At 49.2% G+C, this 25,969-nt stretch overlaps 1 protein-coding gene and 1 pseudogene across 6 annotated transcripts in view; one reads left to right on the plus strand and one right to left on the minus strand.

The window, feature by feature from the left end:
• Positions 1 to 25,969, plus strand: part of ahi1 (Abelson helper integration site 1) — a 328,929-nt gene that overhangs the window by 247,233 nt on the left and 55,727 nt on the right. The window lies entirely within an intron of this gene.
• Positions 4,817 to 16,151, minus strand: LOC147112849 (uncharacterized; annotated as a pseudogene).

Raw genomic sequence — 25,969 nt, forward strand, 5'->3', positions numbered from 1 at the left:
ATCACAAGGCTCACTGGCCTGTAATTCCCTGGTTTATCCCTACTACCCTTCTTGAATAATGGTACTATGTTAGCTGTTCTCCAGTCCTCTGGCCAGAGAGGTTGTGAAAATTTGTGTCCGAGCCCCTGCAATCTCCTCCCTTGCCTCACACAGCAGCCTGGGATACATCTCGTCTGGGCCTGGGGATTTACCCACTTTTAAGCCCGTTAAAACCGCTAGTACCTCCTCCCTCTCAATACTAATTTGTTCAAGTACATCTCAATTCCCCTGCCTGATTTCTATGCCTACATCGTCCGTCTCCATAGTGAACACAGATGCAAAATATTCATTTAAAACCTCACCTACATCTTCTGGCTCTACACACAGATTGCCACTTTGGTCCCTAATGGGCCCTACTCTTTCCCTGGTTATCCTCTTGCCCTTAATATACTTATAAAACACCTTGGGAGTTTCCTTTATTTTGCCCGCCAGTGTTTTTTCATGCCCCCTCTTTGCTCTCCTAATTTATTTTTTAAGTACCCCCCCTGCACTTTCTATACTCCTCTAGGGCTTCCACTGTTTTTAGTCCTTTGTATCTGCCAAAAGCCTCCCTTTTTTTCCTAATCCATTCTCATATATCCCTTGACATCCAGGGTTCCCTGGGCTTGTTGGTCCCACCCTTGACCTTTATGGGAACATGTTGGCGTTGTACTCTATTTCCTTTCTGAGAGACTCCTACTGCTCTGATGTGGATTTTCCTACAAGTAGCTGATCCCAGTCCACATTGGCCAGATCCTGCCTTATCATATTAAAATCGGCCTTCCCCCAATTTAGAACCTTTATTTCCAGTCCATCTTTGTCCTTTTCCATGACTACCTTAAATCTCACCGAATTATGGTCACTGTCAGCAAAATGCTCTCCTACTGACACATCTACCACTTGCTCAGCTACATTCCCTAGAATTAGGTCCAGTACCGCCCCCTCTCTTGTAGGACTTTCTACATGCTGGCTCAAAAAGCTCTCCTGGATGCACTTTAAGAATTCCGCACCCTCTAAGCCTTTCACACTCTGACTATCCCAGTTAATATTGGGGAAGTTGAAATCCCCTACTATTATTACCCTATTATTTCTACGTTTTACTGAGATTTGCCTACATATCTGCTCCTCTATCTCCCCCTGACTATTTGGGGGCCTATAGTACACTCCCAGCAAAGTGCTTGCCCCCTTTTTGTTTTTAAGTTCAGCCCATATGGCCTCATTAGAGGAACCTGCTAAGATATCATCCCTCCTTACAGCAGTAATTGACTCCTTGATTAATATTGAGACACCCCCTCCTCTTTTATACCCCCCTCTGTCTCGCCTGAAGATTCTATACCCCGGAATATTGAGCTGCCAGTCCTGCCCCTCCCTCAACCATGTCTCTGTGATAGCAACAATATCATACTCCCATGTGTTCATCAACACCTTCAATTCATCTACCTTACTCGCAAGACTCCTTGCATTAAAATAAATGCCATCCAGCCTTGCCATACTCCCTTGTGCCATTACATATTTGCTCTGCCTTCCAGGCTGACTTGTTTTTTCCTCTATATTTGGCTGTGCATCACCCCCTACTATAGCTCCACTCCGTATCCCATCCTCCTGCCAAGTTAGTTTAAACCCCCCCCCCCCCCCCCCCCCCCCCAACAGTACTAGCAAACCTCCCCGCAAGGATGTTGGTCCCGTTCTGGTTCAGGTGCAACCCGTCCGACTTGTACAGGTCCCACCTTCCCCAGAAGCAGACCCAGTGATCCAGGAAACTAAAGCCCTCCCTCCTGCACCAACTCTTTAGCCACGCATTCATCTGTCAGTGTCCGTGTACTTTCCCTCTAGTAAGCTGTACCCGTATCCACTGGATCCAGAGTTTGTGGTAGTCTAGAATATATTACTGGGGTTCAATTTACCTAATCCTTTGAATAATGTCTCTCAAAGCCTACTCTTCTGCAGGGAAACAACAACAACTTGCATTTATATAGCACCTTTAATGTAGAAAAGTGTTCTGAGGTGCTTCACAGAGCCATAATCAGACAAACATGTACACCAAGACAAAGAAGGAGATGTTCGGAAGCATGACCAAAAGCATGATCAAAGAGGAGGATTTTAAGGAGGGCCTTAAAGGAGGAGAGGGTGGTGTGGATGAGGGCTCAGGGAGGGAATTCCAGAGCCTAGGGCATAGACGGCTGAAGATACAGCCGCCCGTGGTGGGTGAAGAGGAGTAAGAGGAACAGAGAGTTCAGGGGGAGAGGTTATAAGGACTGGAGGATGGTGAAGAGGAGAGCGATTTATGGAGACGGTTGGTAGTGAAGAAAAGAAGGCGGGGGTTATGCTTGCTCTCCAGGATGATCCTGGAGTAGTGCCAGTTTTGGAAGAGGAGATTGAAGCCTGAAAGAACGATTTGTATGGTGCTATATCACATCCTCACAACATCCCAAAGTGCTTCGCATCCAATGAGGTAAGTATAGTCACTGTTGTGTAGGCAAACGCAGATTGACCAGGACAACAGAACTCCCTGTTCTTCTTTGAATAGTGCCATGCAATTTTTATGTCCACCTGAATAGGCACACGGGGCCTCAGTTTAACATCTTATCCAAAAGACACCACTTCCAACAATTCAGCATGCCTTCAGTACTGCACTGGAGTGCCAACCTAGGTTATGTGCTCAGGTCCTGGAATGGGGCTTGAACCCACAACATGCTGACTCAAGTAAGAGTGCTACCAACTAAGCCAAGATCCCTCAGTTCATGCTGGCACTTTTCTCCCCTTGCCTTAATTTGTGGGAGCACTTTCCTCCTGGCTCTGACCTGATTCTGCTGCTGATTGGAGGGGATGAAATTCTGCTGTGGGCAGGAATTCCTGATCTCACCAAACTAATTCCCACCCACAACACTTCGGGAGAGTGGATAAGCGGAGAAGATGCTCACAGAAGGAGGAGGAGAAGTGTCAGGAGGGCTCTCAGCAGGAGGCCTTATCCACCTAGGGTCTTCCGAGAGCACTTCTCCTACCTCCACTTAAGCCAGGAGCAGTGTATTAGGAGGCTCCGCTTCACCAAATTCGGGGGTTTAGCGCCAGACATTAAGGCCTGTTTTGAAGAAAAAATGGCGGCTGACTGACTTCCGGCGGGTCCCACGTCGGCCGCCATTTTTAGAAGGTCGGCAGCGTTGCTGTTGCCAGCGCTCACTGTAGAAATGAAAATGAGGCAGATCGTGACGTCAATGAGCGTGCGTCAAATCGGCGTTGCACGATCGGCCATTTTCGCCATCGCCGCTCCACTTGCTGCCCTCTCTTAATCACGACCAGCTGACCAAGCGTTCAGCAGCAGGAAGGAGCCCCCAGCATCGCTATTTAAAGAGATCATCAACAACTTGTAGCTGACATAGTTTCTCAGTTTGACTGGCTCTGTCTAAGTTTCTGCAACTCTTGCAGCTTTCTAAACTTGTTTAAAGTTGCTGAGGTCACAGGGAGTGTTGCTGCAAGTGAATGCCTTGATTCTCATTTAAAGGCTTCTGCTGACACCACTTGCTCACAGTCATGGGGGCTCTACTTGCAGTCCCCCTCGCGCTCTAATATCTTCAGGAGAGCGGAGACAGCGGAGAAGATGCTCACAGAAGGAGGAGGCGGAGCGCCAGGAGGGCTCTCAGCAGGAGGCCTTATCCACCTAAGGTCTTCCGAGAGCACTTCTCCTACCTCCACTTAAGCCAGGAGCAGTGTATTAGGAGGCTCCGCTTCACCAAGGAGGTAGTCACAGAACTCTGCCACCTCCTACAACCAGACCTGCAGCCTCAGAGTAGGGCGATCACAGCTCTCCCAGTGGCCCTCAAGGTCACTGTGGCCCTCAATTTCTTTGCCAGCAGATCCTTCCAGTCTGCAGCAGGAGACATAGCTAATATTTCCCAGTTTGCCGTCCATTGCTGCATCCGGGAGGTCACTGAGACTCTCCACTCCAGGTGAAAGGACTTCATTGTCTTCTCCCTGAACAGAGAGAAGCACGACGAGTGCGCAACTGACTTTGCCAGGATAGCGGGCTTTCCCATGGTGCAGGCCACCATCGACTGCACACACGTGGCTTTGTGGGCACCGTATAACAATGCCGAGATGTTCCGTAACCGCAAAGGCTACCACTCACTTAATGTGCAGTTGTTGTGCGACCATGCCCAGCGCATCATAATGGTGAATGCCCGGCATCCTGGCAGCAGTAATCCTGCAATCTTCCAGCCATCACGTCAAACCCGAGGATGGCTGCTCGGAGACGAGGGCTAACCACTCTGCACCTGGCTGATGACTCCCCTCCGCAACCCCACCACTCATGCCCAGCAGTCATATAATGACAGCCATGCTGCCACCAGGAACATCATCGAGCAGATGCTCTGGGTGCTCAAGCAACGGTTCCACTGCCTTGACCGCTCGGGAGGAGCCCTCCAGTACTCGCTGGAGTGGGTGTCCCATTTCATGGTGGTCTGCTGTGTGCTCCATAACTTGGCCATCATAAAGGCGCAGCCCTTGCCACCAGGGATTGCGGGACCACCTCAGGAGGAGAAGGAGGAAGAGGAGGAGAAGGAGGAGGAGGCAGGCAGCAAATCCCTGTTCTGGATGGGCTGTCCGTGAGCGCCTCATCATACTCCAATTCCAGTGAATGAAATCCTAGATCCCCGTTTCTCACCACTTCTCCATCATACCATCTTTCTGTCACAGCACATCACAGCAACCTCCTGGGCACAAAGCTGAAATGAGAGCTACCACAAAACACACATTCCAAACAAAATTCATAAATTTATCCAAATGCAAGCAAAATGACTATCAACTATTCACCCATGTGCATTCTCTTAGTGTCTGCCTTTCGTGTGCCTTTACCTACTCTAGTGCTCCTATGCAGTGCTCCCCCAGTGGCTGCAGCATGGCTGGTGGAAGACTGTTGACTTTCAGTGGGGCAGACTTCAGATGGCCTTGCATGACGACCTCAACCAGCTCTGGACCTAGAAGGCACGGCTGTAGACTGCACCACCTCGACATGGGTGGCAACAATTTGGGCTGACTGGCTGATAGACAACGGCAAGGGCAATGGTGGAGTGGTGGGTGTAGGAATGCTGTCATCCTGAGAAAACAGCTGGTTCTTGCTCCACAGACCCACGTCACTCCCCCGGGGCGGTGCCTCAGCATTCCTAGCAGTTTGTTGGAGGATAGCTGGCTGGCCTACTGCGACACCCTGTAAGCCCCTTTTGAGATTCGTAATCCCAGCGACGATGGCAGCAGTCTGAGCTTCCACTGCAGCAGTGAGACATTGGGTCGCCTGTGCTGCAATGGAAGCTGCAAGATCGCCCATCACACCCAGTATCATCTGTGGGTCCATTAGGTCTCTCCTGGAGTTGTCCACCACTCCATCCTGGAAATAGTGGGCTCCAAGTTCTACACAAAGCCCTGTGCAATGTTAGAGCTGGACACCTCCATGCTCCTTGACACTGACGAGAGGCTCTCTGGCAGGCTTGCCATTGTATCTAGCATTTCTGTGTGCATGCCCATCACCCCTCTGAAGGCCACCCCATCGAGGTCATCATCTGAGTTCTGTGGAGCAGAACTCATGTGCGAACTCGCCTTCTGGGGAGCTGGCACCCGAGCTACCTTTTCCCCCTGGCCTTGCTGCAGCCCACTTGTGCCTGGTCACTCACCGTGTGCAAATCCCGCCTCTACTACCCTCTAAAGTCTGCTCGCAGTGCCATTTTCTGAGCTGGTGTCTACAAGTGTCAAATGCAGTGCCGGTGTCTCCCCCTCCCCCTCCCCCTCCCCAGTTTACTGATGATGAGGGACAGGCTGGCCTGCTGGCAGTTCTTAGGTATCTGAAAGAAGAAAGGCACATGGGTGGGTTTTGGTGAGGAGACTGGGAGGAAAGCAAGATATCCATGCATATACCATCAGCAGGTGAGAAGAGATTGTGGGATGTGAAAAGAAGGACTAGATTGTTTTCTTTGGAACAGAGGAGGCCAAGGTGAGACTTAATCGAGGTGTATAAAATTATGAGGGGCCTAGATAGAGTGGATAGGAAGGACCTGACGTAATAAAACTCACTACGCACTTGGTTTGAGCATAAAGCAAGGCTTTAATCAACTTGTTTCAGAACATGGAGGCCTAGTTGTACTTCACTAGTTCCTTGTCTTACAAAATGTCCCTGGAAAGCTGGGGCTGACGTCCGAGTATTTATACTCCTTGGACGGCGCCACCAGCTGGCCGTCCAGCGTTATTTCACGAGTAGTTTCTTGATGAATGATGAGATTTATAACATTCTTCCTGCCTAAAAGATTTGGAAGTCCGATGACTTCCTCTTAGCGGATCAGGCGGACCACGAATAGCCGCAGTCTTTTAGATTTTTGTTTATGGCTAGAAGGCACGTCTCCCCGGACCGTGTCTTGGTCCCTGGGCCGCTTGATCCGTACCGGTGGATCGACAGGGCCCGTGTTGCTCTGATTGACCCGAGGGAGGCTGGGGAGATCGTGACTCCGGGTGCGGGTCCCCACAGGCGCAGAACTGGCTTCATCCTGTTGGATAGCCGGGGATTGACCGGCGTCCTGGCCTTGGGTGGCCATCCCATGGGGAGCGCTCGGCTCCCCGAGTGGATCCAGTGGGGCAGCTGGCAGATCTCTCGATGCCCCAGGTAGGGCGTCATCTTCGGGGGAGCGCAGAGTGTCAGCATCATCCCTGTGGGTCCCTCTATCGGTTGGGTCCGTGGAACCGGCTGGACAGGGAGCCAGGTCCCGCAGCGAAACGGTGGACTCCCGGCCATCCAGGTACTGCACGTGTGCGTACGTGGGGTTGACGTCCGTGAGTTCTACCTTGTCGGCGAGAGGATCGGTTTTAGATGTTCGGACGAATCTTCGGAGCAGCGCGGGGCCGGGAGCTGCCAACCATGACGGTAGAGACGTCCCATGAGTGGAGCGACGCTGGAACCCGAAGAATCGCTCATGAAGTGTGACATTGGTAGATGTAGAAAGAAGAGACTTGATGGAATGCAACATGTCAGGGAGCATAGTTTCCCATTGCTGGTCTGGTAGGTTGCGTGAACTCAGCGCAAGACGAACAGCGTTCAAAATGATAACGTTGTATCTCTCAACCTGTCCATTACTGATGGGATGGTATGGTGTTGTTTTACTTGTGACGATTCCCCATTGAGAGAGAGAACTTTTGAGTTCGCTTGACATGAAGGAGGGACACCAATCAGAGTGGATGAAATTGGCCGTACTGCAAAGGGAAAAGACTTGATTAAGGCATTTGGTCACTGTGGAAGTAAGCATATTGGGACAGGGGAAAGCAAAGGGAAAGCATGAATATTCGTCCACCATAGTCAGTAAGTAGGTGTTCCACGTTGAGGAGGGCAATGGCCCTTTAAAGTCAATGCTGAGTCGCTGCATAGCGTGTATGAGCGAGCCATCCAATGGACGGAAGAATTGCGGTTTTAATTCTGCACAAATTCTACAGGAGGAGCACGTTCTTTTCACATCTTCCGTAGAAAATGGGAGATTTTTAGATCGCACAAAGTGCAACATACGGGTAACGCCAGGATGGCATAAGTCAGTATGAAGATCCGCCAGAGTTGAAGTTGACATAGAAGAGCAGAATGCCTGCGTGAGGGTATCCGGGGCCACATTCTCTTTGCCGAGTCGATAATGTATGATGCATCCAAAGGCGGCCAATTCCATCCTCCAGAGTTAAATTTTGTTATTCTTGATCTTAGTGCATTTCCGGTTATCCAGCACAAAGGTCACAGAGCGCTGATCGGTTATAAGTGTGAAATGGCGACGAGCGAGAAAATGACTCCATTTACGTACCGCTTCGATGATGGACGTAGCCTCCTTCTCGACAGGAGGATAATGGAGCTCGCTACCCTGCAAAGTTCTGGACAGAAATGCAACGGGTCGACCACCTTGATTCAAGGTAGCAGAGATTGCCACATCCGATGCATTGCACTTGACCACGAACGGAAGATTTTCATCAGTGGAACGAAACGTGGCTTTTTCCAGTTGTTGCTTGAGGAAGTTGAAAGCTGAAATAGCTGTTGCCTCTAATGGAAATGACTTTGCGTGAAGCAGGGGCTGGATCTTGTTGGAGAAGTGGGATATCCATTTCGCATAATAGGCGAACATGCCGAGTGCCCGACGAAGAAAGCCGAGATTCGTAGAGGGAGGGAGCTCCTGAAGCGGACGAAGTCGCTCCGGATCCGGTTTGATGACACCGTTGCCCACCCAGTAGCCAAGGATGTTGACTGATGGTACTGATTTCACTGATTTGGACTCATTTAAGGTTAAGTTGCGACGACAGAGAACGTCAAAAAATTTCTGGAGGTTGGCATCATGCTCCTTCTGGTCATGACCAGCAATGGTGATATTATCCAGATATAGAAAAGTGTCCGTTAAGTTCTCCTGTTTGACTAGGCTATCCATTGCCCATTGAAAGACGGCCACCCCATTGGTGACCCCAAATGGAAGGCGACAAAACTGGTAAAGCCAACCATTGGCCTCAAAGGCCGTATACTTCTTGTCAGAGTCCTTTAACGGCACTTGATGATATGCGCTCTTTAAATCAAAAGTTGAAAATACCTTGTAGTTGGCAAGGTTATTGACCATGTCATCGATGCGTGGTAGTGGGTAGGCATCCAGATCGGTATACTGGTTAACAGTTTGCGAGTAATCGATGCAAAGACGTTTCTTGTGTTGCTTCAGAGGATTTTTAACGACGACGACTTGAGCCCGCCAGGAAGATGAACATGGCTCGATGATACCGTCAGCTAGAAGGCGAGAGATTTCTGTCTCGATAAAGGATCGATCATCTTGGCTGAAACGTCGTGATTTAGTGACTATGGGCTTACATCGGGGGGAAAGATTGGCAAACAAGGAGGGCTCGTCGAGCGAAGCTGCCGAAAGCGCACAAAACGGTACTTTGGAAATAGTAAGCTCCGGCTTTGACCCTCCAAACTCGAAAGTGAGTCTTTTGTGTTGTTTCTGGAAATCCTGTCCCAGGAGCACATCACTGCATAGGTTCTTGAGCACCCCGAGCCGGGTGAAGAAATAAGTGCAGCCATTGAGAATAAGGTCAACAAGACAAAAGCCGGAAGAATTGGTGGTCAGTGTCGTCGGAGCCATTGCAATTTCCCTGTCCGAGGGGTAAATACGCAGTTTTAACTTACTGACAGCCCGCTCACTAATGAAGCTGTCAGAGCTGCATGAGTCGATTAGTGCACTCAAAATGTGTCCATTTACCGAAACCTTCGTGGCTGCATGGGACAGACTTTGGGGAAAAACAGCTGTGATGGGAGGAGGGGCAGTTTTACCCTTGACAGCTGTAACCTTAGTAGTGGTTCTTGGGGGAGGAGCAGTTTTATAGATAGTAGCTGCAAAACTAACAGGAGCTCTCGACCGGTATACCTTAGAAATGTGGCCTTTCTTACTAACAACGGCTTTGACTGGCGTACCTTAGAAAAGTGACCTTTCTTGCTGCAATGATTGCAGGTCGCATTACGAGCAGGACAGAATTTCCTATAATGGAACGCACCTCCACAGAAGAAACACTTTCTTCCAGATTGCCAAGATGGCGCTAGGGCGGGGTCGTCATCAGTGTAGGTTCCTAGGGTAGGGTTGTCATCAGCCGGGTTGGAGTCGTCATCCGTGAGGGCTTCCGCCCGAGGCCTATCAAAAGAGTCACTAAAAGTGATAGCAGCAGCCCGTGCACGTGGTGAAAGATAGGTGCCTGCATTCCTCTTTGCTAAGTCCAGAGAACATGCCTGGTCATAGGCAGCCTGTAACTTGAGGGTTTTATTCTCCAACAGGTGCTGACGTATGAAGGGAGACGCAATCCCATTAATAAAGGAATCACAAATTAACTCCTCCTGGTACTGCTCAGCAGTAGCAGCTTTAAGATTAATATCCTTGCTGAGCCTGCGAAGTTTCTGAAGGAATTCGTCAAGTGATTCCCCGGGTTGTTGTCGAGTTGTGGCCAGTAGATGCCGAGTAAAAATTTCATTTGGGGACTTGACATATAGCTGCTGTAGTATTTCGATAGCGGCGTCATAGTCTACACAGTCTTCGAAATAATCAAACACTTGAGGGGATACATAATTAGCAAGTATCTCTAATTTATCAGGAACATTCTCACCACACACCCTGAGGAAGTTGCTGAAAGTACGATACCAGTGTTTCCATACCTTAGCAGCTGTAAGTGAATTCGGGTCCAGGGCGGGGCTGAGTAGTTTCTCCATGATGGATCGATTACATGTCTGAGTCCCTTCTACGGTTCGAGTCGTAGTTGGCTGTTCCCGAAATCACCCAAAGCGTGGAGTCGATATCAAGTTGATTAAATTGACGTAATAAAACTCACTACGCACTTGGTTTGAGCATAAAGCAAGGCTTTAATCAACTTGTTTCAGAACATGGAAGTCTAGTTGTACTTCACTAGTTCCTTGTCTTACTAAATGTCCCTGGCAAGCTGGGGCCGACGCCCGAATATTTATACTCCTTGGACGGCGCCACCAGCTGGCCATCCAGCGTTATTTCACGAGTAGTTTCTTGATGAATGATGAGATTTATAACAGGACCTATTTCCCCTAGCAGAGAGGTCAATAACCAGGGGGCATAGATTTAAAGTAATTGGTAGAAGGATTAGAGGGGAGTTGAAGATAACTTTTCATCCAGAGGGTGGTAAGAACATAAGAAATAGGAGCAGGAGTAGGCCAGTCGGCCCTTCGAGCCTGCTCTGCCATTCAATGAGATCATGGCTGATCTTCTGCCTCAATTCCATTCACCGGCACTATCGCCATATCCCTTGATGCCCTTACTAGTCAGAAATCTATCGACTTCTGTTTTAAATATACCCAATGACTGAGCCTCCACAGCCCTCTGGGGTAGAGAATTCCAAAGATTCACCACCCTCTGTGAAGAAATTTCTTCTCATCTCAGTCCTGAATGGCCTACCCTTTATCCGGAGGCTGTGGCCCCTGGTTCGAGACTCCCCAGCCAAGGGAAACATTCTCCCAGCATCCACCCTATCAAGCCCTGTAATAATTTTGTATGCTTCAATGAGATCCTCTCTCATTCTTCTGAATTCAAGAGAATACAGGCCTAGTTTACTCAATCTCTTCTCATACGACAGTCCCGCCATCCCAGGAATCAATCTCATGAACCTTCATTGCACTCCCTCAATGGCAAGCAGACCAAAATTATACACAGTACTCCAGGTGTGGTCTCACCAAGGCCCTATATAATTGGAGTAAGACTTCTTTACTCCTGCACTCAGAGGGGGTCTGGGACTCACTGCCTGAAAGCGTGGTAGAGGCAGAAACCCTCATTGCATTTAAAAAGTACTTGACTATGCACTTGAAGTGCTGAAGTAACCCACAAGGCTACGGACCAAGAGCTGGAAAGTGGGATTGGGCTAGATAGCTCTTTTTCGGCCGGCATGAACACAATGGGCCGAATGGCCTTCTTCTGTGCTGTAAATTTCTATGATTCTATTAGGTATGACCATTTCGTCATCATCAGCAATGATTTCAACTTCTCCACTTGCAGCGGACTCCGTCACTGCCCCTCCAATGATTTGAAGCACGGATTCCTCCAGGTTCATCAGGTTCTCTATTGTGGCTTGGCCCTAACCCTAACCCTAACCTCCCATCTGTTGTTGCTCCCTCCTGTTTGCCACCTTGACCTGCAAAAGAAAAGGAAGTGTGTCAGTGAGTGTAGTGCAATGTGTTTGGGTGATATGCCTGCCATAGTTGAATAGCTGTCAGTGTGTGCAAGGTGTGAGATGTGAGTGTTGGAGCAGTGGGAAGTGTGAGGTATGAGTGATGCTAACCAGTGATTGGGGTGTGGTGCATTGAGCAGTGTGTGAGGCTTGTGGTGCAGATGGTGGGGTGTGGCATTTGCTGAAGCCTTCACTCACCTTGACCAGCTGTGTAAGGTCATTAAACTTTTTTCGGCTTTGGATCCAGGTCCTTGGGACCACACTGGTGACCATGAAGGATTCAGCAATCTCTTCCCACAGCCTTCTGTAAATGACTTTGGACAGCCTCTTGCCTTTCTGCAGGTAAAGGAGAGCCTGCCTTCGTTGCACCCCCAAGACCAAGGCCTCCAGTGCAGCATCTGAAAATCTTCCAGCTCATTCTCTAGGTTGTTGTACCATGGCTTGCTCCAGAGTGAGAATGAGGTGCTTCTGTAACACAGTACCTCTCCTTTAAGTAGTGGAGTGAGCCTAGGCCAAACTTTATTGGTCATTAGACTGCACCCGATATTGCTCCCCACCCCCCCCCTCGGTTGAGCGCTAAGCCAATCAGCAGCGCTTTTAGCACTGAGATCAGTGCTGCAATCATGTTAATGAGCAGGCAGCATGAATTTTGTGTGCTGTCTGCACCACTTAGAAGAGGCGCAGGCAAATAGCGCTTTTTCGGGCCTTATCCAATTTCTAGGCCTCAGTCCATAGAGTAGCAGCAAAATCCATTCAGAGGTGGGAGCATTGCTGGCAGGAGCAACAGTCAATTAGGTGCTCAAGGAGAATTAAAAAGTGTACAGTTTTGCATAAACCTGGATATGCCCCTACTTGTCTGTTCCACAACATTGGCCTATGTATTTTTCAGCTCTGTCATCCAGTCTGCTATGTTTGCCCCTCAGAGTAAAAGGTTCAAAGCTTTGCCATACACCCAACAACATCCATTCCTCAATCTGTAATGCTAGGCCAGTGCTAAATGATCAAGCCAAACTAGTAGATAGCTTATCTACCTAGGTATAATTGTAATAGAACGTATTCCTGGGCCAGAAAACAAAATAGAGACAAACTAAGGATAGTCACTGTTTGAATTTTAAGCATTTAATTGTACAATAGGCACACAAACCAGATATGAATGAAAAATATAAGCAATTGCAGCAACCGTTTTTGTGTATAGCAAGGACCAACAATAGCAATGAAATGTAGGACCAGTTATTCTGTTTTTGATGGTGTAACTTGAGGGCGAAATGTTGGCTAGGACAATGTGGAAAAACTCCCGGCTTTTCTTTGAATATTGCTATGAGACTTTTAACATCCACCTGAACAGACAGATGAGGGCTCAGTCTAACATTGCAATTAAAGGATGGCATCTCTAATAATGTAGCATTCTGTCTCTATTGCACTGAAGCCTTTGCCTAGACTATGTGCTCAAGTCCTGGAGTGGGGCTTGAACCTAAAAATTTCTGAATGAAAACTCAGCAAAGATCCCCCATTCAAGCTAACACAAAAGCTCCGATCTTAACTCGGGGCGGGAATCGGATGGGCAGCAAATGGTCTTGACCTCAGCAGGACTTTTCTAACTCCTGGGTCTCATCTGCATGACCCCCCGAAATCTTTGAGAAGGAGCAGCTGGCCAACGGGTGGGAACAGAATCTTTGGTATCAGGTGGCTGCCACTGGTGACCAGAGGAACTGTCCCTGGCACTTGGGTGAGTCGCGGGAGGGGGTTTCAAGAGGGCTTCACGATCGGGAGCGGGTGGGAGCCAGGGACAGGAGATATCTAAACTTGCCTGGTGGGTTCTGGAGCTCCTGGCCCCACAAGGAAAGTTTTTTTTAAATGTTGAACTTTCCTCTTTGTGCCTCTTTTGACCTTGACTCCTCTTGCCGCTAGCTTCACCTGGTGGGAAAGCTTCAGAGCCCGATTTGCATATTCATAGAATGACGCCGTAGTTTTTTTCCTATCAATTATAAGAACATAAGAAATAGGAGCAGGCGTAGGACATACGGCCCCTCGAGCCTGCTCCGCCATTCAATAAGATCATGGCTGATCTTTGACCTCAACTCCACTTTCCCGCCTGATCCCCCTATCCCTTGATTCCTTTGGAGTCCAAAAATCTATCTATCTCAGCCTTGAATATACTCAACGACTCCGCATTCTCAGCCATTTGGGGCAGAGAATTCCAAAGATTCACAATCCTCTGAGTGAAGAAATTCCTCCTCATTTCAGTCTTAAATGACCACCCCTTATCCTGAGACTGTGTCCCTTAGTTCTAGGCTCTCCAGCAAGGAGAAACAACCTCTCAGCATCTACCCTGTCAATCCCCCCAGAATCTTATATGTTTCAATGATATCACCTCTCGCCCTTCTAAACTCCAGAGAGTATAGGCCCAATCTACTCAATCTCTCCTCATAGGACAACCCTCTCATCCCAGGAATCAATCTAGTGAACCTTCGTTGCACCGCCTCTAAGGCAAGTATATCCTTCCTCAGATAAGGAGACCAAAACTGTGCACAGTACTCCAGGTGTGGTCTCACCACGGCCCTGTAAAATTGTAGCAAGACTTCCTTACTCTTGTACTCCAACCCCCTTGCAATAAAGGCCAACATGCCATTTGCCTTCCTTATTGCTTGCCGTACCTGCATGCTAACTTTCTGTGTTTCCTGTACAAGGACACCCAAATCTCTCTGAAGACCAACATTTAATAGTTTCTTGTAGGTGTCTTCACACTACTACGAAAATACTGCGGTTGAAACTGACAGTTAAACAAACGTGGTTTAATGTACTGAAACCGTTACAAACAAAAGAACGCAGGAGAAACTCCACACAGGTCTGTACACTAGCTGGATCCACGAGGACTGACTGAAACGCCCTACCCCCCTGATGTCATGACGTCATCACGTTTCCCGCCGTTGGGAACGTCACGTGACCCGCGTGATGACGTCATCGCGTCAGATCGCGATTTTATCAATCCCGCGCTGTTTGAACAGAGCAAACACTTAAAGGTAACAACTATGGTTAAAGACAATTATAAACGTTACTGCAAGAGTCTCTTGATAGCTTTGCCACATAAGCCCCCCCAGAATTGTCTTTAACGAGGAACGTCAATCGCAGAGGAGGTCGGACAAGCCTGTTTGACCGACTCCTAAATTCCCGGAGAGGAAAACGCTGAGCGGGTGGTGAGCTGGCAGGTAGCACGGTGCGGGTAGGTGCAGCGGTAGCCGGCGGCCGGCCCCGGCGCGGGGGCTGAGCAGGTTCGACTGGCTGTTCGAGGTCCAGGTGCGCAGGCTTGAGGCGATCGAAGGAGATGTGATCCGACTTGCCCCCGAAGTCGATCACGAAACTCTTGTTCCCGGCCTGTAGAACCTGGAACGGACCTGCATATGTAGGTGCGAGCGGGGTGCGATGGGCTCTTGGCGTACAAAGACGAATTTAGCCTTTGACAGCTCCACGGGGACGTTGGAGGAAGGCAAACCGTGCTGCGAGGTCGGAACTGGTCTGAAGCACTGAGCTGCGTGCCGGTGGGCCTCTCGCTGACCGGCTGCAGACCACGGCCGCATAGGTGACGACAGGAATTCGCCCGGAACTCGAAGTGGCTGGCCGTAAACCATTTCCGCGGCAGAAGATTGTAAACCCTCCTTCGGCGCTGTGCGCAGTCCCAGCATAACCCACGGCAGTTTATCGACCCATGCCGCATCCAGAAGGCTGGCCCTGAGCGACGCCTTCAATGAACGGTGGAACCGCTCGCACAACCCGTTCGCCTGCGGGTGGTAGGCCGTAGTGCGATGGAGTTTAGTGCCCAATGCAGAGGCCACCGCATTCCATAGTTCCGACGAGAATTGCAGCCCGCGGTCGGACGAAATATCTGCCGGTACACCGAAACGGGCTACCCATGATGAAATGAAGGCTCGAGCGACATCCGCAGAGGTGGTAGACGTCAGGGGAACCGCCTCTGGCCACCTCGTGGTGCGATCCACCATCGTCAGAAGGTGTGTAAAACCACGGGACGGTGGAAGTGGACCCACCAGGTCGACGTGAACGTGGTCGAACCGCCGCTCTGGTACCTCGAAGGTGGCCAGAGGGGCCCTGACGTGCCGTTGCACCTTGGCCCGCTGACAAACCACACAAGTGTTCGCCCAGTCGCGGACGTCTTTGTGTATCCCTCTCCATACGAATTTGGAGACCAGCAGCTTCTGCGATGCATGCACCCCGGGATGCGACAGCCCGTGAATGGCGTCGAAAACGTCTCGGCGCCAGGTCGACGGAACAATCGGACATGGATCACTCGAGACGTCGCAGAGGAGAGTGGTACCCACCGAATGGAACGGTACATCTCTCGGCTGAAGGCTGGCAGGGTCAGAACGAAAAGCTTGCGTCTCCGGGTCGGCAGCCTGGTCAGCAGCCATTCTCGCATGATCAATGCCTAATTGAATGGCCTGGACGGCAGCGCAGGAGAGGCAATCCGCTACGACATTGTCCTTGCCGGCCACGTGCCGGACGTCGGTGGTAAACTCGGAAATGTATGTCAGCTGCCTCTGCTGCCGAGCCGACCACGGTTCGGCTGTCTTGGCCATCGCGAATGTCAGCGGTTTGTGGTCGACAAACACAATGAAGCGGCGCCCTTCGAGGAGGAATCGGAAGTGGCGGATGGCGAAAAACAAAGCTAACAGCTCTCTGTCAAAGGTACTGTACCGGCGTTCGTGCCGTCGCAGCTGGCGGCTGAAAAATGCCAGTGGCTGCCACGCGCCGTCGATCCATTGCTCCTGGACGGCCCCGACGGCATAGTCCGACGCGTCCGTCATGAGGGCGATAGTAGCTCCTGGCCGGGGATGTGCCAACATCGTCGAGTTCGCGAGCGCGGTCTTCGTATCCCCGAAGGCGCGAACCATGTCTTGCAACCAACCCACGGGCTCCTTTCCCGTCTTGCCCCTGAGGGCCTCGTAGAGCGGCCGCATGAGCTGTGCGGCCCTGGGGACGAACCGATGGTAAAAATTAACCATCCCCAGGAACTCCTGTAAGGCCTTCACGGATTGCGGCTTCGGGAAAGCCGTGATCGCCTCCACCTTAGCTCGAAGCGGCATTGCTCCCTCGGAAGTTATGCGGTGGCTTAAAAAGTCGAGTTGCGACAGGCCGAAACAGCATTTGGCCGGGTTTACAATGAGGCCATGCTGCTGAAGACGACGAAAAAGAACACGGAGATGCTTGAGGTGTTCCTCCTTTGTGGTGCTGGCAATCAGAATGTCATCCAAGTAGACGAACAAAAAATCGAGATCCCGCAGAACCGAATCCATTAGGTGCTGGAATGCCTGCGCTGCGTTTTTAAGCCCAAAGGGCATGCGGAGGAACTCGAACAGTCCAAAAGGGCTGATGACGGCCATCTTTTGAACACCCTGGGAATGCACTGGCACCTGATGGTACCCACGGACGAGGTCGACCTTAGAGAAGATTGATTTCCCCGCCAAATGCACGGAGAAGTCCTGGATGTGCGGGACGGGGTAGCGGTCGGGCGTTGTTATATCATTGAGGCGACGATAGTCGCCACAGGGCCGCCATCCCCCGCCCGGCTTAGGGGCGATGTGGAGCGGCGAAGACCAGGGACTACTGGACCGGCGAATAATCCCCATCCGCTCCATCGCGGCGAACTCCGCCTTCGCCGCCGCGAGCTTGCTGGGCTCTAAACGTCGCGCCCTGGCGTAGACGGGAGAGCCGGTCGTCGAAATATGGTGCTCCACCCGATGCTTGGCGGTTGAAGCTGAAAAGGTGGGCTTGGTCAGTTCGGGGAAATCCCCGAGAAGGCGGGAGAAATCATCAGGAGGTGGCTGAGCGCAGGAGACCGAGTGCAGCGCGGCCGTGCTGCGCGCACATGAAATACCGTCGAGCGTGGCGGCATGAAAGAGGCGAAAAAGTCAGCACCCAAGAGAGTCTGCGAAACTTGAGCGGTGACGATATCCCAGCTAAAACATTGGCCACCGAAACAGACTTGTACCCGCCGGTTCCCAAAAGTGCGAATCGCACCCCCGTTGGCAGCTTGGAGGGGGGACTCCCGTCTGCCGGACTGAAGGTCAAGGACCGAGGCGGGAAGTATGCTGCACTGTGCCCCCGTGTCGCACAAAAAACGATGGCCCGAGAAGGAGTCGGTTAAATACAGAAGATTCCCGGAATCGCCGATCGCCATCGTGGCCGCGGGGCACGCCCCAGTTCCGGTGTTCTTGACTCGCGGCGGTCTGTGACGGTTTGGGCGCGAAATTGCAAGGCGGGCGGCAGCAGCGGGCTTTCAGGCCAAAACGAGCGTGGTAATAACAGTAACGAGGCGGGGCCCTTCGGGGCTGGGCGTTGCGCAATGGCGCTGTATTGCTGTTGGACCGCGTATATTTTATCCGCCTCTTCGGCGAGCGCGATGCAATCCCCGGTGTCCGACCTGGCGAGGGCTGCTTGGACCTGTTTGGGAAGCTGACTAAGAAACAGCTCGCGAAACAGGAAACATTGGGGTTCGGACCCCAGGAGCGTTAGCATGTGGCTCATTAGTTCCGAGGGTTTGGAGTCGCCTAACCCGGGTAGTGTAAGTAGACGGCGAGCGCGCTCCGCCTTTGTAAGGCCAAATACCTACAGCAGCCGTGTCTTGATGGCGACATACTTGTCAGCGGTCGGCGGGTTCTCCAGAAGGCTGATGATCCTCGACGCTGTCGAGGGCGGAGGCCACGTACAAATGTCGGAGCTGGTCCTGCACGATGTTGCGGAGCTCAAATTGTGCACAAACCAGGAGGCCGCCTGTTGTTCCCAGAATTGGGGGAGCTTCAAAGCCACTGCGTTGGCTTCCATCACTGGCCTGCGTTCCGTGTCCACCGCGAAAAATGTTCGTGAGGTTTCGGGGTCACCAATGTAGGTGTCTTCACACTACTACGAAAATACTGCAGTTGAAACTGACAGTTAAACAAACGTGGTTTAATGTACTGAAACAGTTACAAACAAAAGAACGCAGGAGAAACTCCACACAGGTCTGTACACTAGCTGGATCCACGAGGACTGACTGAAACGCCCTACCCTATGACGTCATCACGTTTCCCGCCGTTGGGAACGTCACGTGACCCGCGTGATGATGTCATCGCGTCAGATCATGATTTTATCGATCCCGCGCTGTTTGAACAGAGCAAACACTTAAAGGTAACAACTATGGTTAAAGACAATTATAAACGTTACTGCAAGAGTCTCTTGATGGCTTTGCCACATTCTCACCATTTAAAAAATATTCTGTTTTTCTATTCTTCCTACCAAAGTGAATAACTTCACATTTCCCCACATTATGCTCCATCTGCCACCTTATTGCCCACTCACTTAACCTGTCTATATCCCTTTGCAGGCTCTTTGTGTTCTCCTCGCAGCTTACTTTTCCACCTAGCTTTGTATTGCCAGCAAACCTGGATACATTGCACTCGGTCCCTTCATTTAAGTCATATAGATTGAAAATAGCTGAGGCCCAGCAATACTTTTGTTCATTTTAAAATAATTAAGTTTATGTAATAGTTTGTCAACAATAATGAAAATATAATGGAAGAAATCAACATGTATATGTAGATTGGTTACACAATATAAATATATATTTAAGTCATTATTGTTATTTGGTTTGAACTGACATAAAATTTGGGCAATTGTCAATAGTCAGCCACTAGTTTTAGCATAACTATATATGGCAGATTGTAGAGACTGTAAACAGAAAATTTGAACTGGAATGAGGGATTAACAGTGGAATTGGCAGAATGTTTCCTGTTCAAAACTGGGAAAGGGTCACTACCAGTTCACGTGATAAATTGAACTTTGTATTAACTAACAACTCACTGAGTATCAAAATATTTTACTTACATAGTTCTGGCATGCAACGTTTTACAAACAGCTGTGTTTGCATTCCTGTTCTTTGTTTATCCAATCACATGCTCACAACCCACAAGTGCTAAAACATAGGGAGACCGAATCATAAGTTTTTAGTTATCAGCCTTGGCAACCCAGTAATTAAGTACATTGATGCACTGTGATGCTGAGTGGCAAGATGTGGGTTCTACTCATGATTTTCTGTATCTTGAATTATTTATCTTTATTGCAGGACTGTAGAGACATTGTCAAGTAAAGGGGGTGCATACCCCTGAAAAATGTGGTTAAAATCAAAGCAAGTCAGCTTGCCAAGCACTATCTAGTGGCTATAGAGCAATATAGGTGGAGGGCTAGAGCTGGGTTGTGCAGACTGCTTGACTGATGAGTATTATGTGGCATGAGATGGAAGAAAGAGACAGTGAAAGTATATAGGAGCCAACAGATACCAGCAGATTTCCTGTGGCATTGCTTATGGTGAGTTAAAGCAGTGGTTCTCAAACTTTTTTGGTTGAAGGACCCATTTTCAAATGGATTAATAATCACAGACCCCTCATCTAAATTATAATACTCCTAATAATATGAAAGTGCTTCATGTTTTAATAATGTTTTTAATGACACGTACTTTGTCTTCATTGCTTCCCTAGCAGAAAATGATGTTTCACAAATGTATACTGTTGGGAAAGGTAGCAACACTTTCATTGCTTCTTTTACAACTTCTGGGTACTGATTGGCAAAAGAACTAGAGGCGACAGGAGGAAACTTTTTTTTACACAGCGAGTTGTGATCTGGAATGCAAGGGTGGCGGAAGCAGATTCAGTAGTAACTTTCAATAGGAAATTGGATAAATACTTGAAGGGAAAACATTTGCAGGGCTATGGGGAAAGAACAGGGGAGTGGGACAAGTTGGATAGCTCTACTAAAAAGCTGGCACAGGCACGGTGGGCCGAATAGCCTCCTTCTGTGCTGTATCATTCTATGATAATGGAGGTATTTGTCATGCCTTCAGTCGTGAAAATGCATTGTAAGAAAGTGCATTGAGCACTGATACTTTCCCACCTGTAATTTGGGTTTAATTGAAGTTTTTTCGCTGTGGATTTTCTTTAATTGTACATTTGTATCGCTTCAGAGTATCTCTGGGGGCAGGGCCCCAGCCTGGAAGGGGATTGTGTACCGGCTCTATTGGGGAGTGTACAGACCAATATTCCCTGTAATTTTCTGTTGGACCACGCGGCCCCTTTAACGGGCCGCGCAGCCCATTCAAAAGTCCGCCCATGCGTGGTTAATTCAATTTAAAAACCAGCTCCGTGTGACCCCTGGAGGGCTGTGCCACTGCGCAGCTTAAAAACAACATTGGTATCAACTGGGAGTGTACCGACTGTACCGGGCTCCAACTCACCTTTTGTTTCTTCAGTGAGGCCAACATATGGTACCTGGAGCTTGAGTCTGCGGACTCTCACTCTCTGACCACTTTGCAGCGTTGGGGGCCTGGCCACAGCTCCATTGGGTTCCAAAACAAGCTGAGCAGTGACCTGAACAGCCACGCTCCTCACTCCGCTGTCTGTCCAGCCGGCTGCCTCTACCCGACTGCTGCAACCAGCCCCCGCTGGACCCTGGGGATGGCATCACTTAGCAACCGTGAACACTTAACCATGAGCACTTCAGAAGCCATTTCCATGCCATTGATTCCAAATGGCTTTTCTGTCAACCAGATCCTAAATACGATGTACAAAATTGTAAGTAGAATTAAAATGACTTTTCCCAGCTAAGTAACTTTCAAATTATTTTGTGGACCCCCTGGAAAGTCTCTACGGACCCCAGTTTGAAAACCACTGTTTTATAACAGTAGAGGTGTCTATGCCTTATAGGTGATAACATTGTGGTTATGTTACTGGACTAGTAATCCAGAGGCCTGGACTAATGATCCGGAGACATGAGTTCAAATCCCACCACGGCAGCTGGGGAATTTAAATTCAATGAATTCAATAAATCTGGAATAAAAAGCTAGTATCAGTTATGGTGACCATGAAACTACCAGATTGTCGTAAAAACCCATCTGGTTAACTAATGTCCTTTAGGTCTTTAGGTCTGGTCTATATGTGTCTCCAGACCCATAGCAATGTGGTTGACTCTTAACTGCCCTCTGAAATGGCCTAGCAAGCCACTCAGTTGTATCAAACCACTACGAAAAGGTATAATAAGAATAAAACAGGATGGACCACCCGGCATCAACCTAGGCACCAGACACGACAAAGGCACACCCAGCCCAGTCAACCCTGCAAAGTCCTCATCACTAACATCTTGGGATTTGTGTCAACATTGGGAGAGCTGTCCCACAGACTAGTCGAGCAGCAGCCTGACATAGTCATACTCACAGAATCATACCTTTCAGCCAACATCCCAGACTGCCCCATCACCATCCCTGGGTATCTCCTGTCCCACCGGCAGACCCACCAGAGGTGGCAGCACAGTGGTATACAGTCGAGAGGGGGTGGCCCTGGGAGGCCTCAACATTGACTCCGGACCCCATGAAGTCTCATGGCATCAGGTCAAACATGGGCAAGGAAACCTGCTGATTGCCACCTACCGCCCTCCCTCTGCTGATGAGTCACTACTCCTCCATGTTGAACACTACTTGGAAGAAGCACAATTGCACAGAATGTATTCCGGGTGGGCTGCTTCAATGTCCATCACCAAGAGTGGCTCGGTAGCACTACTACTGACCAAGCTGGCCGAGTCCCGAAGGACATAGCTGCCAGACTGGGTCTGCGGCAGGTGGTGAGAGAACCAACATGATGGAAAAACCTACTTGACCTCTTCTTCACCAATCTACCTGTCTATAACAGTATTGGTAGGAGTGACCACTACACAGTCCTTGTGGAGACGAAGTCTCGTCTTTACACTGAGGACACCCTTCATCGTGTTGTGTGGTACTACCACCGTGCTAAATGGGATTGATTCAGAACAGATTTAGCTGCTCAAAACTGGGCATCCATGAGGTGCTGTGGGGCATTAGCAGCAGCAGAATTGTATTCCACCACAATCTGTAACCTCATGGCCCAGCATATCCTTCACTCTACCAGTACCATCAAGCCAGGGGGCCAACCCCGGTTCAATGAGGTGTAGAAGAGTATGCCAGGAACAGCTAAAAATGAGGTGCTAACCTGGTGAGGCTACAACACAGGACTATATGTATGCTAAACAGCAGAAGCAGCATGCTATAGACAGAGCTAAGCTATTCCACAACCAACGGATCAGATCAAAGCTCTGCAGTCCTGTCACATCCAGTGGTGAATGGTGGTGGACAATTAAACAACTAATGGGAGGAGGAGGCTGCTCCATGAACATCTCCATCCTCAATAATGGCGGAGCCCAGCACGTGAGTGCAAAAGGCAAGGCTGATGCATTTGCAACCATCTTCAGCCAGAAGTGCCAAGTGGATGATCCATCTTGGCCTCCTCGTGAGGACCCGCCATCACAGAAGCCAGTCTTCAGCCAATTTGATTCACTCCACATGATATCATGATATGGCTGAGCGCACTACATACAGCAAAGGCTATGGGCCCCGACAACATCCCGACTGCAGTGCTGAAGACTTGTGCTCCCGAACTAGCCACGCCTCTAACCAAGGTGTTCCAGTACAGATACAACACTGGCATCTACCTGACAAAAGTGGAAAATTGTCCAGGTATGTCCAGTTCACAAAAGCTGGACAAATCCAATCCGGCCAATTACCGCCCCATCAGTCCACTCTCAATCATTAGGAAAGTGATGGAAGGTGTCATCGACAGTGCTATCAAGCGATACTTGCTCACCAATAACTTGCTCACCGATTATCAGTTTGGGTTTTGCCAGCAACACTCGGCTCCAGACCTCATTACAGCCTTGATCCAAACATGGACAAAAGAGCTGAATTCCACAGGTGAGGTGAGAGTGACTGCCCTTACATCAAGGCAGCATTTGATCGAGTGTGGCATCAAGGAGCCCTAGTAAAACTGAAGTCAATGGGAATCAGGGGGAAAACTCTCCACTGGCTGGAGTCATACCGAGCACAAAGGAAGTTGGTTGTTGGATGCCAATCATCTCAGCCCAGGACATTGCTGCAGGAGTTCCTCAGGGCAGTGTCCAAGGCCCAACTTTCTTCAGCTGCTTCATCAATGACTTTCCCTCCATCATAAGGTCAGAAGTAGGGACAACATCCAGACTTGGGCTGATAAGTGTCAAGTAACATTTGTGCCACACAAGTGCTGGGCAGTGAGGCAATGACTATCTCCAACAAGCGAGAGTCTAACCACTGCCCCTTGACATTTAACGGCATTACCATTGCCAAATCCCCCATCAACATCCTGGGGGGGTCACCATTGACCAGAAACTTAACTGGACCAGCCACACAAAAACTACAGGAGCAGGTCAGATGCTGGGTATTTTGCAGATAGTGACTCACCTCCTGACTCTCCAAAGCCTTTCCACCACCTACGAAGCACAAGTCAGGAGTGTGATGGAATGCTCTCCACTTGCCTGAATAAATGCAGCTCCAATAACACTCAAGAAGTTCGATACCATCCAGGACAAAGCAGCCCTCTTGATTGGCAACCCATCCACCACTTAAACATTCACTCCCTCCACCACCGGCGCACCGTGGCTGCAGTGTGTACCATCTACAAGGTGCATGGCAGCAACTCGCCAATGGCTTCTTCAACAGCACCTTCCAAACCCGTGACCTCTACCATCTTGAAGGATAAGGACAGCAGGTGCATGCAAACACCACCACCTCCAAGTTCCCCTCCAAGTCACACACCATCCTGACTTGGAAATATAACGCTGTTCCTTCATCGTCCTGGAACTCCCTCCCTAACAGCACAATGGGGGTACCTTCACCACATGGACTGCACGGTTCAAGGCGGCGGCTCACCACCACCTTCTTAAGGGAAGTTAGAGATGGGCAATAAATGCTGGCCTTGCCAGCGACACCCACATCCCATGAATAAATTTAAAAAAAAATTGGGACCACGAATATAAAGTGACTGCATTAATCAAATTCCATTTGTATTAAATGCGATTTTCCGATTTTTACTCATTCTTCATAGATTGATTTATATTACTCTGTAAAAACCGTAAATCAGTGGCTTTATTTTATATTTATATATTCCTTTAATTATCATCCTTATCAGTTTTAAAGCTGAAGATACACAGCAAGATGGTATGCAAGGTGCACCAATTGGAATTAGACTGGGGCTGAATTTTCCTTCCTGAAACTGCTGCTCTGGGCATTTTTGAGGCACCTGAATTTTGCACAGGTTGATGAGGCCAACACGTCTGCATAATTTCCCCCCATTTGTCTCCCAAACTTGACATCGAGAAATACTGCCTGTATACAAGTATGAGCATCATAGCAGTCGCTATCCGTGAGGTGGATTCCTCATCGTGGAGGCCATTTTTGCTGATGTATCGGAATCTTTGCCTGGATATCGATTTTTTGCTACTTGATGCTCTGGAGCTTCTCTGATGACTTCTGCCATTTATAGTGATTACTGCAGAAAGATAACTTTTGTACTGGGGAAATGGATTTCCCAATGGGAATCTCTTTCTCTTCCTGTGCTTTGAAGAAGAGAAGGATGAGTAAATGGAAAAGGTTTTGATTGCAGGAATTTAGAATGAGGTATCACAGAAAACACTCGTTTCCAACATGTTGATATCTAAACCACAGGTTTACTGTACCAGAAGGTCTTACTTAGAGTTATTTTCTTGTTGGTACCTCAGAAGGCTGTGCTTCCCTTCCCTGCCCCCAGAGGCTATTGGAGAGTTACGCCAGCTGCTGGCTGAAGATCTGCAGCCCACTCAACAAGGAGCATAGCATTATCTGCAGCAGTGAAAGGGACCACTGACTTCAATTTTTTTTGTGACTGGATTTTTCCAGGAATCTTCAGCTGGCCTTTGTCTCATTGGTCAAGTGGCAGCTCAGCACTGTGTAAAAAAGGCCACTGATGTTCTTTTCAGGTGGGTGTTGCAGTTCATTACTTTCTCAATGGAACCTGTAAAACAAAGAGAGTGAACAATCCAATCCTATAGACTGGCAGGGTTCCTACCAGCGCATGGAGCAATTGACTGAAGACGTGTGGCCTTGAAACCATACAGTTTAGGCACCTTGCCAAATCTAGTGGAACCCAACAAGAATATCTAGAATTGCAGAGAGCCGGCATGGGCTCGACAGGCCGAATGGCCGCCTTCTGTGCTGTAACCATTCTATGATTCTATGAATTATAATAGTCAACTGAAATAAAAATTGGTAGAGATGTAAAATAGGGCTATCGATTTGCTATCGATCGTTGTACACTATCGCATAAAGTCAAAATATACCCCACTT

This window comes from Somniosus microcephalus, chromosome 9 (genome assembly GCF_052327205.1).
Source record: "Somniosus microcephalus isolate GS21.2 chromosome 9, FLI_Smic_1.0, whole genome shotgun sequence".
NCBI lineage: Eukaryota > Metazoa > Chordata > Chondrichthyes > Squaliformes > Somniosidae > Somniosus > Somniosus microcephalus.